At 38.3% G+C, this 17,714-nt stretch overlaps 1 protein-coding gene across 3 annotated transcripts in view; it reads left to right on the top strand.

The window, feature by feature from the left end:
• The window catches only part of LUC7L3 (LUC7 like 3 pre-mRNA splicing factor), a 66,248-nt gene that overhangs the window by 26,658 nt on the left and 21,876 nt on the right, over positions 1–17,714 (top strand). For 2 of the 3 annotated variants that reach the window (XR_005010162.1, XR_005010163.1), the window contains exon 12: positions 14,800–14,983. The gene's annotated coding sequence lies outside the window, so the exon portion shown is untranslated. Of the gene's footprint in view, positions 1–14,799; positions 14,984–15,289; positions 15,532–17,714 lie in introns of those variants that run through there. The other variant, XR_005010164.1, reaches the window with a different exon arrangement.

Here is a 17,714-nt window from a genome sequence, read left to right as displayed (position 1 = left end):
TCCCCCAATTTAGTTTGAATGATCATACAGTGCTTGTGTACTGTTCAACGATTTGATCTATACTGTTAAGATCAACTAATTTAAGCTCTTTGACTGCAATTTTAGATGATTATGAATAAAGCTGTCTTTTACTTTTTTAGTGAAGCTACATAGTGTGGACTGATGTATTATAATGTTCTCCCTTGTACTTGAGTGATTTAAAGCAAAGGATAATCTAACCAAATCAGCATCCCTTATACTTGATTGTGAAAAAGGATTGTTCTAGAAATTCTAGTTTTGATTTTTCCTTTTCTTGTAATTCTTAAGGAATGTTAAAGCAACACCACCATTGTTTCAGAACTATATCAAGATTATTTTCATCTGTGCAGGTCCTGTTGGTCTGTTGGTAAATAGGTTGGTTTTGAAACATGGGTTATAGTATAGTAGTACAAGGGTGTTTAAATAGCCAAAACAGTATCTTAAGTGGGAGATCCTCTTATCTCCTTCTTCAGAAAAACTAGCAGTTCATGTGTTGCTGGCTTATCTGTCAAATTGTTCTAATTTTTATCTAAACTTGTTATAGCTACACACAGTGAAAAACATAAAGAATAACCACAATAGAGTTTATAAGAGATATCCTTGGGGGTTAGGGAGGAGTTCAGAAGAAAAGACACTGACTTCAGGCCTGCTCAGACAGATCGTATTTCGCAGTCTGTTGCCTGAGTATGTGCCCAAAGGAATACTGTGAGGGACGAGAGCTTCACTGGCTGACTGAGGCAGCTAGGTGGCACAGTAGATATAATGCATTGGGCTGGGAGTTGGGAAGACTTGAGTTCAAATTTGCCTCAGACATTTAGTTTCTTAACTGTAAAACAAGGTTAATAACAGCTCTTAACTCCCAGGGTTATTGTGGGGATCGACTGAGGTAACATTTGTAAAGCACTTAGCACACTGCCTGGCACCTAGTAGGCTATATGTAACTGCTTATTCCTTTCTCTTCCCCTGACTCTGGAATTGGTAAAAATACTACCAATTTTTGTATAGCTCTTTGTTTTTCAAAGTACCTACACGTACTTTATTTGTAAGAAAAGAGTTGCTGCAGTAGGTTAATAACTGATTTCTAAATGGCATGTGGTCACATTAAAATTATTAAACCCAGCACAACTTGAAATAAAGTGCAGGTTGCTGATGTATTATACTCACACAATCATGTTTTCATTATTGGGAAATAATAGAAAAATGGGCTTATCAATATTTCTAAGTCCTTCAGTGTCATTGCTGACATGTATTTATAATCACTTGCTTAAAACTAAAAAAGTTATCAAGGAGAGTTTTTTTTTTTAATTCACAGCTTTTAGAGATAATTTCTTTCAGTTTATGCTGATTTAAAATGTATATCAGCTAAACAGTCATTTAATTCAGTGTTTCAAAAGATCCATGATTTCATAATTGTGAAAAGCTCCTCCACTGAAGATCCTATCTTCTCTTTGGTCTTTTTATTTTCTTTTTAAATCTAATTAACTGAAATTAAACCGGTATACCCCCCCCCCCCCCGCCCCCAACTCCCTTTTGGTCAGCAAAAATTTGCCTCTCTGAAATACCTAGGCTAGCCCATAGACAATAGATGGCAGTCTTGAGACTTGTCCAGCTAAATAGGACTTGTTGGCATAGCCTTTGAGAAATGAATCCTCTTTAGGCTATGATGAAGCATTCAAGTAAGACTTCAGTGGAGGAACTTACATAATTCTGTGCATGGAATTGAAGTTTTTAAATTAAGTGCATGTGTGTTTTGTGTACTACTCTGCTTAGGTTATGATTTGTTTGCATCCTCAATGAGCTAACCTTTGCTGCCCCATAAGGAGCATGGGATAGCTAAGAGCCACCATTATGTCTGCAGAGAATGAGAACTCTAGAGCAGAAGGCTGCTGAAAGAAGTGGACAAATAGCACAGTAACCATCTGGCTAAAGACCAAGAGTGTTCTTAATATGCATTTTACTTTTAGCTGAGGTCAGTGTCAGTTACCTTACCAGTGAACCTTGCAAATAACAGTGCATTGTTGTTCATCCAGTGCTGATTGTAAAGTTATAATTACTCCAGATCCAGGAAGCTTAAATCCAGTCTGAAGTTTCTCCAGTTTCATGCCACTCCAGTTTCAGCTTTCTTGCTGTATTAAATGTTTGTTTGTAATTTTATGTAACACATGCAAGGCTTCTCTCTACCTCTTTGCATCTGTAGTTCCCATAAACCTTCTATATGCATGCAGAAGCAAAGCCATGTTTCTTTCCTGGTAAGCTGGGCTTTTTTTTTTTAAGATGCGAACTTATTGCTAGTCGCAAAATGCCTTTTTAAAGGGAAAGTCCATGAGTGATGACAATGAAAATCGTAGAAGTCTAGAGGAGGGGAGTTGAGGTAGTACATGGCCATCCTTGACCTGAAATAAGTGGTCATCTGGTGTTTGGGAGTGAGGCAGTGCAGGGCCAGGAGCTTGAGTCAACAGTAAAAATTTGCAGTAGTCAAATGTGGGGAACAAGAGAGATTCATGTTGAAATTAATTTCTCAAGCTCTAGTTTATAGAATGTAAATTTTTAGTGGGTGGAATATATATGATTTCATGACTTCAATACTTGTGGAAGGCAAGGAGCAGAGAAATTAGATGGCAGGATTTACTTGAGGTTGAAGATTATCAACAGGGTAGAAACTGCCATCAGCACAAGGCAAAAGAACCTCTGGTATGAGGAGCAGGTATATTATCAAAGTAGCTGACCATTGAGGTGAGTACAGGCTAAGGAGTTTGTTGAATCCAGAGTGGAAAGAAATGAGAGACTCTTAGGAGAGCTGGAGATACCAGAGGTATCTATAAGTGTCAAAAAACAGGTTTTATATGACTGAGGAAGTTTTACAAATGTAGGCATAATGGTTTTAGTCACGGAAGAATATTAGCATTTAGGTTGCTAGAGGTGGTGTCGGTTCATTTGATGGTGAGTTATAAGGTCTTAATAATAGTGTTGTGTGACTAAAATGTGGAGATGAGGTCAAATCCTTATAGGGGATAAATTCCTCTTTGAACTCCGAGGATAGTTTGTTATAATGATCTGCAATATAAATATTGAAGTCCTGGGAATATCATCTGGAGATAGAAAGCGTTTCAGTGAGCCACATAATAAAGTCATTGAGGAACTTTAAGGAAGGTAAAATTAATTATGGGAAGATTTGGAAAAATTAAGGTCTTAAACATTCTTTTTAAAAAAGTAGAATTAAAAGGGCATTCTTAATTGAAGTTTCACCAAAGTTTCAACTCCTTTGTTTTATTTTTATTGATATTAATAGCATTAAGCTGCATTAAAACTTTTAGGACGGTAGCTCTGTGCCTGTGTCACACCTTGTAACAGAGAAGGGGAAAAAAAGGAAGTTAAAACTAACCAACCCATCAATCAGCTGGATCTAACAGTATATGCAATATTCCGCATTCATAGTCTCCCATTTCTGCAAAGAAGAGGAAATGCGCATAGTCATCTCTTCATCAGGGCCAGGTTAAGTGATCATAATTACACAGTATCCAGTTCCAAGGGTTTAGAAAATTCCATTTATATCGTTATGAATATTGTTTTCCCACTTCTCTTTACTTCATTTGTATCAATTCATATTTAAATTTTCCTATTCCTCTCTTTTTCATTTTTACTTAAACTAAATTATAACCTATTACATTCTCATATCACAGTTTCCTATTTGATGGGCATGTACTTGGTTTCTAGCTTTTTGATATTGCAAAGTGCTGATATAAATATTTTGGTGTATGTGGGATCTGTTTTTTACTTCTTTGGGGTATATGCCTTGCAGTAAGATTTCAGGATCAATGGATTTGGACATTTTTGTCATTTCAAGTCTTTTATTTTTTAAAAGGCTGCGATGGATAATGTTTAATCTGGTTTTATTTCTAGCTACAATAAGCTTAGTATGCATTTTCATAATGCTCGTATTGGGGATATGATACAAAATACCAGATAAAAATTGTAAGGTGGTTGGTTAAGAATGGGGGAAAGGGTTCTTGGTTGCTGATGAAAATAGAGAAATTCATAGCATATATTTAGAAAATCAGGTGAGTGAATTTCCTACTTTGTGGCAGGTGAAAAAGGTAGCTATCTTTTAAGTGCCAAATTTAGGGTCCTAATAGGTTTTCGAAGTTATTTTACTCTACCTTAGCATCATTTGCAGTTGGGCATCTGCCAGAACTGATACTTTTGCTCCTCTCTAGGGCATAGGCAATGAAACCTTTCTCTAAGAATGATGATATTACAAATAAATGAGGCTACTGTGCAGAGAAATGCCATATCAACAGACTACTTTCAACACATTCTTATTTTTTCGATATTTTTCCAACACTCAGTAGCCACCATGTGAAAATTTGGGGGTTTTTGGGGGGGGGGGACACCAAAAAAGAATAGATGTTTTTTTCTGATCCCACCTAGATTAATGATCTGAGTAATGTGAGGTGTGAGACAGACACTTGAATGCTTCTTTAAAAAGAAAACTGCATTCATGAAGTGTGTTCACATACACACACGTGCACATGCACGCACACACACACACACAGGTTTAAAATAGCTATGTGTAGAAATCACTTCCTAGACTGGGAAAGATTACAGCTGTCAGCCATATAGAAGCTTTATGGCAGACTCCCAGCTATTGTCTTAGAACCCTGCTTGGCCGGCTTGTTTCCCAGGTTGGTGGGGCCTGCATTGGTGCTAGCAATTCCTAGATATTTAGCATACTTTAGGTGAAGGGTTCTTAACCTGGAGTCCATGAATAGATTTTAGGGGGTTTACAAACTTGGAGAAAAAAATGACATTTTTACTAATCTCTAGCTAATATTTAGAATTTCCTTTAATTATTTAAAAAAAAAACATTCTGAGTAGAGGTCCATGGACTTTACCAGATTGCCAAAAGGGAACACCGAAAAAGGTTAAAGCACACTAAAGCTAGAAGGTATGCTGGCTTTGTGGAGTGGGAAGAAGTGATTAAATGAGCATCTCTTGGTACTTCACAATGGGGGATTGGGAACAAATTCTTTATTTTTATTGTCCCATTTTCTTTCCCTGACATTTCAGAGTTGAAGTACTAATTTCTAAACAGTGCTTTTCAAGTGGGGAATTCCTTCAAGTGAATACAGTAGGTATATACTAAGAATGTAATGATTGATGTCTGGATTACAGCAAAATAATTTAACAGCTCTTAAGTTAGAATTTCAAAGGAGTGATTTGCTAACTGAATCTCAGTAGCCTGGAGTGGTGGTTTTGTTTTGTTTTAATTTATAGGGGTTTTTCTGCGAACCTGTTTTCTTAATTTTTATCATTTTGATAGCTATATTTCAATGTAATTGATTTCTTTTTTATCCCCTGTATTAATGAAAGGAAGCAAAGGTTTATCTAATTCACAAACCAGTTTTAAAGTTATGAAAGGTTTCCCAACTTGTTTTGTTTTCCACGTCATGTTTTAAGAATCTCATTTATTTCCAATTTTACCTTGTTTAGTATTTGGTACATTTGGATCTGGTGTTCTACTAAAAATACAGATTTACCTCTTTAATGACTTTCTGCATAGAAGAAATGTTAGCCATACCCACACTAATGTAGTAGAGCAGTAGTATAAACAATTATAAACACCTAATTTTAGATCCTATTTTATATTTGGCTCAACTGTGTAATTTGTACAGAAGATTTCTTTGGCAGTAGGTTGATTTTTGTAATTTGATTTAGGTTGATTTTTTTTTTTAAAATATTAACATACATTAAGTGCCTATAGTATACTGTGCAAAACATTTATTAACTAGTAGCCAATAAAGAAGGTAATCTGGAAGGTATTGGGTAGTAGAATAAAACAACTGAGATAAAGTAGTTATATTTAAGAGGAATATTTGGATAACCAAGCTGCTATGGCAGGCATGTCATTTTGAGGGGTAATTGAACACTATATGTGCTACCTTTTTTATAATTTAGAAATTCATTTACTTTGCAGTTATATTCACAAGTATCAGATGAAGTGCCTAAGCAGGAAAATTAGATTGCCTGGCTTTTCAAGCAAAGGGGCCCACAAATTCCGTGGTTGTTCAGGAGCCAGAGTTGCCCACTGTGGAATGAGGTATCTGTATTCTGGCTCAATTTGTGAAGTGAGGTACCATAACTACTAGCCTTACCCAGTCCTCCCTGACCCTCCCTGGTCAGTGTGGTACTTGTAAGGGTTTGAGACCTAATTGCTGCCTAAATAACCAGCTTTTAAAAAAGAATCATCCTTCAAGAAGCCCATCTAGTACTTTGCCTATGGAAGATAATAAATTATTGGTAGATGAATCCTAATTAATTTTTGCTTTTGTTTATTTAACAAAGTACCATTGTATGTATTAGGTACTGGTTTAAGGACTATAGATGCTTCTCCTCCAACAAAACAAAACATAATCATTGTCATTAAAAAACAACAACAACCTGGGAAGTGAAGTAATACAAAAGTTATAGATGAGGAACTGTATCTTGCCAAGGATCACAAGTTGGAACTGAAAGTGGAATCAGATTCTTGATCCATGGCCAGTGCTTAGGAGAATTTTTTCCTTGGTTCTTTTATTTGATTTAGTAAGTCATTTTCGCAGCAATGTGATTGTAGCAGGGTTTCTCTATCAGTGATGGTGTAGATTCTGGCATGCTATGGTTCACTAGAATTAGCTCTAGTTCTTGAAATTCCTGTAGTCTTGAAATATCTTTGTCCTTTTGGGAGTAAGGAATGAAAGAAATCTGTACTTATCTCTGCATAATTAATATGTGTAATAACCATGAAAACATGAAGACAAAGAAGGAATTGTTTTTGCTAACATTTTCCTGTTCTACAAGTTAATGCTAGAACCAGTTTAACTAGTTCTTACCATCCCCCCCCCATCTAAAATTGTTCAGAATTTCTTGTTTGCACCTCTGCACAATTTTCTGTGTAGCACATTTCTAAGGAAATCTCATACCAGTTTATACGTCAGACAACAAAAAAACTTTCTCAACAACATCCATCATAATTGCCAAGAAAATGGGGGCTTTTAATAAAAAAAAATTTAAGCGGGGCTTTTTTTTTTTAATTTAGAAAGGGGAAAAGTTATATGTCCAGGATACCCCAAAGTATTACTACTATTATGCAAAGTAGGAATGAGAATTAGTTATTGCTGAACAAACAAAGGCAAGTTCATTTGGTTGCTTCCATCACTGTGCTACCTACTGTTAATCCTTTATAAAGTTCTTCCATGAGACTTATGAAGCAAATGGCATGACTGCAAAACTTTTGCATCCAAAGACTTTGTAATTTTACCAGGCGTGTAAATCAGCAGAGCCGCTAATGGCATTTAACATATTCATACTCTGTTGAAGTGCTGGTAGTGGAGTTGTCCCATTTCTCAGATGGTCACAGAGGGTAAGTGATTTCCCAAAGGCAAACAGTTCCCAAGCAACAGAACCCAGGGCTGCATTTCCAAGACCTTTTGTACTGAGCTTTATTTACTGGCTTGCTAAAATGATAAATGATGTGCATTACACTGAAATTCTTTTTTACCCCCAAATCTGAACCCTTTAAGTAACCAAATATAACTATAACCAAGAGTTTAATTTGAGTATCATAATTTGGAAACTTACCTTTCTGAGCAGTGTGTTGGGTAACTTTCTAATCTTCACCACTTGCTCTAGGTTAATTCCTAATTCCCGACAACTCACTTGTAATAGGTTCTGATAAGTCAGTTTTTGTCTGTCCAGTTTGATTTCAATGAAGTCATTCTCTCTGGGACTCTGTTTTCTGACTTTAAGCACCAGCTCTAGGTTACCCAGAAATTTAAGTGTGATAGTTTAAGTGAGGAAGACATTCATTCCTACTGCATCCTGCTGTTAACTCTACAATAATAGAAGGAAGCTGTGGCCTAGATCATCCAAAAATTAGGGGATGTATTTGGTTGTGGAATACATGATTTTCTAGCACTTATATGGTTGCTTAGTTATATTTGGCTTAGGCTATTAAAAATTCTTAGATGGAGAGAGAGGTAGAGCATATGCATAGCATGTAATGGGTATGCAAAAAATGTTAACATTTGTGGTAGGTAATACTAATCGAGATAGCATTTTATAGTTTAGAAGGTACTTCCTGGTTTTGAGATAGGTAGTACAAATAACATTTTGGTGGTTTTATAGATAAAGAAGCAAGTGTGCAGTGAAGAAAGACAACTGGCTCAGAATCACAAGGCTCATACATGGTAGAGCTGTGTGTCAGATCCAAGCCTTGACTCAAGTCCAGAAGCCTTTTACCTCTACCGTATAGCCTTTCCCCAAAGGCGCCCTGACTAGGGTTACAGCCGTCCTGTTGAAGCTAGCTTCTCGTGGGAATTATTTTGGTGCAGAGGGTTCTGATTCTCTAGATAGCATCTTGTGGTGAGGAGCAAAGTAGCTTCTAACTCTCCAGACTCGTGGGGAGGGAACTCTCCCAGCAGTCATACCTTCACGTTTTGGAAATAAATTCAGCTTGAAATCTTGCTTTCAGAGAGGGGAACAGGAAAAGAACTCGGGCCTCACCTGTGCTGCTGTCATTTTCTGCCCTGGGGAGAAAAGGCAGTGGTGGAGGTGCCGGATCCTTTGGTACTTTTGCATGTATGCCTTTGTCTTCATGCTTTTCTGGGAAAGTTGAGAAAAAGTGACTTGTGAAGCATGGGACATAACCATTTTTGGCTGTTTCCCTGCTTTGGGGCTTTAACAAGAACAGGGATCAGAAATAAAGAGTTTTAACTAAGAATGTTCATTCCCCTCTGCTTCCCCCTGGGAAAATAGATAAAAAGGAATAGTAATTACTCTCAGAAGTGAAAGTCTAATTTTCCTTAATTAGCAGATCAGGATAAAGAAGCTGACATGGTATTTTTTAAAGTACAGTGTGATCTGGGCAGGAAACGCTTACAATTCATTGGCTTGAGTAAAGAACCTCAGAATACTTAAAATAGTTTATAATAGTGTTTTTTTAAATGCTTTGTTTTTTCTGCTCCTCCATCACAGTTTAATGCGGAGCCCAAATCACCAGTGTCACACTTCTAGCCACATCCTAATGACAAAGGCAGTTTATGACTGGCATAGTTGATAGTGAAATCCTATGAAGGATTTCAGCCAAATTATTGGTCACATAAGAGGCATAAGGATATGTTGCAGAACGTTGATTCCCTCCCTGTCTTCAGTTGGTGGTGGGGAATTGGGGTGAATTTACCTTTTTGTTCTGGTGGGTTATAGCACCTTGGTGGGCTTTTTGTTCTGTTTTGCCACAGACATTGAAGTTGGAAGCATGGGATTTATAGGGACTTTAATGGTATTTAAAGCTGGTAAGGGGACTAATAGATTATTCAGCATGAGCCTAGAGAGAAGTGATTTGCCCAAGTTTATACAGAAACTCAAACATCTGAGCTCAAATTTGAGCTCCCAGATTAAAAACTAGGTGTTTACGCAATGCATTGCCTTTTAGCCAAGGCACCCTCTCTCCCTTTACCCCCCAGGCTATGCCTACTTTGTGTGTGGCTCTGTGCTAGATGGCAGGGTTATAAAGACAAAAAGGAAACAGTCCTTAGGAGCTTGTTTTTTATTGGGGTGAAATATGAAAAGTAGTATAGTAATTGGGGGGAGGGGGCAAGGAGAGTACAAAAACTAGAGAGGGTTAGGAATGTAGAAGGTGGCACTTAATCTAAGGCTTTAAAGGTCCTGGGGATTCTCAGAGGCAGAGATGGAGGAAAGCGTTCTAGGCACAAGGAGAACAGCTTATGCAAAGGAGTTGGGGGAGAGATGAATCTATGGTTTAGGAAAATCACTTTGCCAGCTATGTGGAGGATGGCCTAGAGAGGCAGGCCAATTAGGAGGCCATTTCAGTGGTCTAGAAGTCTAAACCAGGGCAGTAGCCATGTGAATAGAGATGGACAGATATGGGGTTAGAACGGACCAGCACTTGTGCAGTACCTGGCACTGGCAATTAGTAAATTATTTGTTGATTGATTAGCAAGACTCAGTAGCTGATTGGATATGGAAGGTGAGGAAGAGTGAAAGGGCAGAATGAACACTCTTGAACCTGTGACTGGAATAATGTGTTGCCATCAACAGAAACAGGGAAGTTTGAAGGGATGAGTAATAATAGTAATAGTTCATTTCTGTAATGCTTAATTTTTATAAAGCATTTTTCTCAGTCCTTTGAGCTAGAGGATGTGCTTCCTAGTTACGGACTATTCAAATCACAACTTTCTGAGCCTTGGTTTTCTCATTTGTGAAATGGGAATAATAAACCCTGTAGTACTTACCTCACAGAAGATAGTTGTCAGGATCATTGAAATTGTGTGTATAGCACTTTGCAAACCCTGAGTGCTATAGAAATATCAGTTGCTGGTTTTACAAATGAGAAAACTGAGGTAGAGAAATTGACTTGCCTGGTGTTAAACAGATAGTGAGTGTGAGAGCTCTGGAACATGATTGTAGGTATTAGTAGTCTAGTTCCAGTGGTTTGACCTTTATAACTGTGGGCAATAAAAACTCTTATTTAAGTGGCACTTAAAAAGTATTTACTTCGCTAGGGAATGAGGCTATACACAGTAGAACAGTAGTGAAGAGCAATAGGTAATCGTTTCCTTCAAAGGTCAGCTCAAGTACCACCTAATAAATGAGGCCTTTCCTGATTTTCCCCTATCCTTGGACTTCTAGGATCTGTTCTACACCCACCCACTCCCAAATTGCTTGTATTTATTTTTATGTCTACTTTTATGTGTACCTATTTGAAAGCAAAGATTATTTCATTGTTGTCTTTGAGTCCTCGTTGCCTAGCATGATTTCTTCCTATGGTGTTTAAATACTTCTTAAGTTGAGTTGGGTTTCTCTCTGTTTTATAAATGAGGAAACAGGCTCAGAGAGGTTAAGTAATTATACTGTTAGTATCTAGTTATTGAGAAAACGTTAGAAAAAATCAATATATGTTTGAAAAATAATATGCATGAAATATTTAGTCTGTAGTAGGTATATGTCCTTAGTTATTTAATGAAATGGCTAGTGCTATTTTGTAGCTTACTGATTCTTACGACTCTCGAACCAGATCAAGGATAGCATGGTGGACAAGTTGGCCTCCATGCCATGCAGCCTTGTAGCCAAGACTAGAACAACCAATACCTGACTCTCAGCTGACTGTGCTTCACCACCCCATAGCTAGGCATAGACTCTAACCTTTACACTACTCTGGATTTTAGGCAGGGCCACTGCTATCTCCTTATCAACACATTGAGGTCTAGAACTTCTTTAACCCCTCTCTGGTGCAGACTTTGTTCCCATAGTTTATTGGTGGAATTATCCTTGTACGTAGACATTTGCCACTATTTTGTTGACATGGGGGCTTGCCTTATTCCTTTCAGAACTGTTCTTCTATTGCCTGACTGCTGCCCTGGGAGAATGGAAAAACGTTCTTTTAAGCTTTCGAATATCTCCCTAGGAATTTGTTCTCACTAAGTGGTCTGCTTTTAGCCCAGTCTTTGACATGGGCTAGGAATTAGTTTCTTTAACATCTTTCCCCATTTATGTTTTGAGAGGAGGCAGTCAGAAGATGGCATTTAATACCTGCTTAGGCCACCAGTCTGTCCCTTCCCCATGTCAAGAATTGAGACTGTCAGAAATGAGTGATGACTGGTTTCTTTGCCCTGCTTCTTAGCAAGGTCACTATAATTCCCCAAGCTTAGTGCTATGGCTTCCTCATTCAAAAGATAAGGGAACTCAGTTCATGAATTATTATTTCCTGATTCCAGTGTGCACCTCTCCTGTGTAGAAACTTTGTGCCTTAGTAAAGTGGAGGGGAAGTAGAGGAGGTCTTCTGGGATAGTTTGCACATGCTTATAAGTAAAAGCCGTAAGTCAGCTCAGCTGTTCCATGTGTTACCTTCCTGTAAAGACTCTTTTAGAAAGAGTACTCATAAAATTACCTTCTGTCCCCTCCTTTATGTTTGTATCTGGGGCAGACATCTTGATAAGCTCTGTTATGTGTCAAGTCAGTATTCTTCCACACACAATCTAGGAAAAATGAAAACATGCATTCATAGCGCACTCAACTTTCAGAGCATTTTCACATTTGTTAACCTCAAAGCATTGACTTACAGTCAGTTTTGTTGAGCAACAAAGTGCAGGGCACTTTAGGGTAAACCAGGGATTATTCTTAATATAACTTATGGCAAAACTGAGATTCAGAGCAGTTAACTTAGTGAAGATGAACTGTAGACTGGAGTGGTTATATCCTGATTTCCAGACCAGAGTTTAATTCTTTAGATAATACTACAAACAGAAACCACATGGTGGAGAGTATTTGGTAGTCAGTGGAGGGTGAAATAGAAGTGATATTTTGGAAGCATACAGTTGGTTAGTTGGCCAGAAGGAATAAATAGATGAGATTGGAAAACATCACAGATGTGGCATGCAGACCGTGATAGTGACAAGAGACTTATTTAACCAGGAAACTGCTAGAGGGCTCTGCTTAAAGCAGAGAAGCTTTTGACTTATAGTTAGAATAATTTCATTCTTTAAAAGGTAGAAGAGGATATGAGGGAAACTATTATCAGTAAGAAACTGGTTGCTGGTGAAGAAATAATGACAATGTTGAGAGGAAGTGACTGTTCTATCTTAGAATTCCTCATCAAAAAGGAGAAATTGAGCACAATCTAGTATGTAACAAAGATTTTGAAAGAAAAGATTTCAAAGTTCAGAGAAAGAATTTCCCATGGCCTAAAATTCTGTAGGTCAAGTTGATCCAAGAGGGATAAGAAATATCCAAAAATTAAATTCTAAAGATTCAAACGATCCCGATGAGGAAGAAAATAGGGAATATTTAAAGAGACCACACAGGGTACATCATCTACCAACTCAAATTTTAAAAAGACATGAATAGACGATATAAATAAGGTCAGGTAGCTGAATCAGTATCAAGGTGTACCAGAATCTTGTAAGAATAGTGTCAGGACACATGTAAGTGGATGAGAATTGTCTTCCAATAAAGAATATGAACAGGTGCTACTAAAAACTGCACAATTTCAGTGCAATGATATTTGCATTTAAAAGTTTTTATCTTGTTTAAATCACCCATTTCCCAGTATATCCTCCTCCCCCCCATAGTGCCATCCCTTGTAACCAGGAATGCAAAAAGAAAGGACAGTTGAGGAAAACTAGCCGTGTCAAATGAATCTGACTTGTGCAGTGTTAAACCCCAGTGTTTCTGTACTCTTCAGGAAAAAGGAGGGAGGTGCATTTTCTCATCTCAACATCTCAGTTCAGTCATTACAATTACCCAGTATTCAGGGTTTTTTCTTTCAATTTATATTGTTATTATTGTGTAGGTTGTTTTCCTGGTTCTGTTTACTTCACCCTGCATCAAGCTGTATATAAGTTCTTCCTATACTTTTCTCAATATTAATATTCATCATTTCTTTTTAAAATATTTTTATTGATTTCTTGTATTTACATCACCTACATTTCTCCCTCTTCCCTATACCTCCTGAAGAGCTGTCCCTTGTAACAAATAATAAGAAAGAGGAAAAAGAAAACAATTCAGCAAAACTAAGCAACATAGCAAAAAAGCCTGAAAGTCCATGCAGCTTTCTACTCCACATAGCCCTCCAACTCTGGTAGGAAGTGGGGAGAGGTGCCTTCCAATACTGATAACCTAATTCTATAATGGTCCCCTTGGAATGAAAGCCTTATGTAAAAGATTGTACCTTTGTTTAAGTCAGGGGTTCTTAACCTGTGGTCCATAGACCCACAAGGAAAGGATCTGAGGATAGATTTCAGAAGGTTCATGAACTTGAATGGGAAGAAAAAAATCCATCTTGCATCAACCTCCAACAAATTTAGCATTTCCTTTAATTATTTAAAAACCTTATTCTGAGAAGAGGTCCATGAGGCCAAAAAAAAAAAAAGTTAAGAACCCCTGGTTTGAGTGTGCCTAATATTTAAGATGACTTTTATGTGAAATTCAATTGAGGCAAAAAGTCAAGGAGCTTTGGGTTTACTTTCCAAATGCACACCAATTCCAGTCCTGAATGCTACGCACTATACTGTCAGTTTCACCTTCTCGTGTGCGATAGGCGATGGTCACCTCAGGATTGCTAGTGGCAGTCTGGTATTAAGAACAGGGACGCGAGACTTGGATTCAGGAGACCTGGGTTTCAGTGTTGACTCTGCTAATAATCGGTTTTATGAACCTCAGCAGGCCACTTTAAGGGTTCTCAAGTTTTCTCCATAAAATGAGAGGAGTAGACTAGATGATCTCTTTTAGCTTTAGACTACTATGTGTGTAGTAGCAAAGCTGACCCCCTCCCTGCCCCCCCAACATGTAGCATGAGGTTGTCATCATATGACTGGATAGGAGGCAGAATTCCTTCAACTGTGAGCTTAGTATTAGCTAACCAAGCATTGGCAGCTCTATTCAGAGCTCAAAACTTTCCCCCAAAATCAACCTTGGTGCCCCTGTATCTTCCTGGACCATAATCAGAGGCCTCAGTGGCTCAGATCTTCACTGTTGCCCCTCAGAAAAAGGACAAACGACAGGTTAATTTTCATTTAGCAAATATTTAGTATCTGTTATGTACAAAACTGCGTCTAGGTGCTATTCATCTAGCCTTTGGCACAGGCTAGCCTTACTGCCCTTGAGAGAGAAGGCCCACCTTAGTTTTGTAGTGAGCTGTAATTAGGCCCCCTCCAAGTTGATGCCTCAGGGTAAGCCCAACCTTTAGTACATTAATACTAAGAGGCTCCTCTCTCTGCCCCTTCCCAGAAATCACATCTGTGACAGCAATAACAGCACAAATGGGAAACAAACATCCTACCTGATAGGCATCTGCCTTAGCAGAGATCCAGGGTTGTTCTCAGGAAAAGATGGATCTGAAATCCACTGACGCCCAATGTTAAACGTGAGGAGACAGGCGCTGGAGCTCCTGGAGCCTCTCTCCCATCCCCAGGTGCGAGGAGGGTTGGGAGGGGCAAGGGCAGGGGCAAAGTCCTGGGCTGGGAATCTGCATGGAGGAGGAAGGGGTGGCACTCCAAGGTTCAAGCAATTGGGGGAAATTATTACATATTAAGTGACTTTGCGATATTAGGGGTGTCACTGGATCCAGGGTGGGATGGCCTTGGAAGAAAACGGGTGGGGGTGAGGGTGGGGTGAGGTGCAGTGCAGTAGACCTGGACGCTGCCCAACCCTAGGGCAGTGGAATACATACCTTTCACTTGATTCTCTGCCCTTTGTCCTGGGCTTTTCCTTTCTACAGGAAACTGCTGCCACTGAGGGGAAGAGGAGGCAGGCTGAGGCCTAGGTGGGTGTGACCAGGAGTAGAGTAGTCAAAGCAGTTACAAGTTCTTGGTGTATGAGGCTGAGTCTAGTGGAATGCTAGGGAATGGAATGAAACCGGTGGAACATAGAGGGGGGGAGGGTTTAGTGGTGCCCTAGTCATTCATTCACGTTTATTGAGTGCCACTCCTTTTTGCAGCTGAAAGTGATCCCTACTCTAATTTTTTAACGTTTTCTTTTTTATTATGAACTTAAACATGAGAATTTCAATATACAATGAAAAGAAAGGATTTATATATAAACTGAATTGTTAAATGCCATTTGTTTTTTAGAAGTGTACATTAAATATAACATGATAGTAACAACTGCCCTGTTTGTGATCTCTTCTGAACGTCCTCTCCTCTATATTTACAATGTTTTATTGATTATATTTTCTTTTGCATTTCTGTCACTAATAACTAACTCTTCCCTCCACACCCCACACCCCAGTCTCCTGCACAAAGGAATAAGTATAGTCAAACAAAACAAATCAGCACATTAACTCTATCTGAAAAGGTATGTCTTGTTCTTTACTGGGAAGCTTGCTTCATCCTCAGTCTTCTGAAACCATAATGGTTGGTAAGATCTGTAATTGGAGTGGTCTGATATTTTCTGCCCTTCCCTTCTTTATCCAACCCAATGGTCAGCCTTCCATAGCTGAAGCTTGTTTTAAGCCAGTGACTGTTCCCTGCCTGGCTCTACCCACCCCCCCCCCCCTTATTTTCCTGTTGAATTCAATGTATTTCTACTTCAGACTGTGTGTGATCTTCCTCCTTTTGCCTTTTTCAGATAAGAACCAGGTGAGAACCAGGAGATGTCCACTCCTCCCACCCTCAAATTGATGTTTATATACTCACACATCCTGCTTATGAGAAATAGTTTCTCCCTTCTTCCTCATTTCTTCATGTATTCTTTTCCCTTCCCTTTTCTTTAGATAAGTGGTGTCAAACTCAAATAGAAATAATCCTTGTTGGTTGCATGTTGACTTGGGAAACCTACAAATTAACATCTATAGTATATCTTTATTTCGTTAAACATTTCCCAGTTACATTTTAATTTAGTTCCTGCCATGCTAGGGAATTTTGCTGGTTATGAGTTTGACACCTCTATTTTAGCCCAACCAGCTCAACCAGACCCTACTTTCTCTGTGACCCTTGAATACAATGGACTTAAAAGGACCAAGGATCTCTCCCATTTTTAAAATATAAGCATTTGGTCATCATTTAGCCCCTTCTAATTGCTCAAGCATGTTTACCTTTCTAGGTTTCTCATCTCTTGCATTTGCATTTCAGAGAGTCTACCCCAGCTTTCAGCTTTTTATCAGGAATGCTTGAAAAATCCTCTATTAAAGATTCATTTTTTAATCCTGTAAGATTATATACAGTATTGCAGGAAAAGTTAATCTTGGTCATAAGCCTTTTTCTTTTTGGTATGTTGTATTCCAAGATTTCAGAATCCTCATAGTTGCAGATGATCCTAACTCTGGTTCTTTGGTACTTGAAATTTTTCTGACTTCTTGAAGTATTTTTTTTTCTTTGTTGTAGGAAGCTATAGATTTTGGCTATGACTTTTTTTTTGGAGGGGGGAAGGCAGGGCAATTAGGGTTAAGTGACTTGCCCAAAGTGTCTGAGGCTGGATTTGAACTTAGGTCCTCCTGACTCCAGGGCCAGCACTCTGTGCCACCTAACTGCGCCGGCTATGACATCCTTGTACATTTTCAATTTGGGGGTTCTTTCAAGAGGTGATAAAGTGAATTCATTCTGTTTTCACCATGTTCTCTGCTTCTAACTCATCTAGGTAGTTTCATGATTTCTTGAACTATAATATCCAAGTTTTTTATTTGGCCAGTAAATTTTCTGGGAGTTTATTGACTCTTAAATCTTGCTTTATCCTGTTTTTCAAGTCAGTTGTTTTAGGTAGTAGATACACGTCCCATGTTCAATTTTTTCAGATTTCACATTGCTCCAGTTGCTTTGTGTTTCTCGTTGGATCATTGAATTATGTTTGTTCCATTCTGTTTTTCAGGATGAGAGGTACTTGGGTAAGGTTTTCTATATTCTGTTCTAAGATATTTTTCTCTTCCAATTTTTTTCTCAAAAGCTCCAATTTCATTTTTTATCTCTTCCATCTGCTCTTGGGAGTCCTTGTGACAAGCCATTTTTTGTTTTGTTTTTGTGATTTTTTTAGTGTTTACTCAGACTTCTGGAATTATTCTCTTCTTCCAAAATTGTCTCTTGGTCTTCTCTTAATGCATAGTTCTTCATTGTATTAGGATTTTTCTTCTGTTTTCAGATGTCTCCAGTTCCTGGATTGAGACTTTGTGCCAAGACTCTGTTCCCTCCCATATTTTTAGATGGGGTATCTAC

This window comes from Trichosurus vulpecula, chromosome 4 (genome assembly GCF_011100635.1).
Source record: "Trichosurus vulpecula isolate mTriVul1 chromosome 4, mTriVul1.pri, whole genome shotgun sequence".
Classification (NCBI taxonomy): domain Eukaryota; kingdom Metazoa; phylum Chordata; class Mammalia; order Diprotodontia; family Phalangeridae; genus Trichosurus; species Trichosurus vulpecula.
Note: the sequence above shows the minus strand (reverse complement) of the source record. Positions and strands in the feature narration are given on the sequence as shown.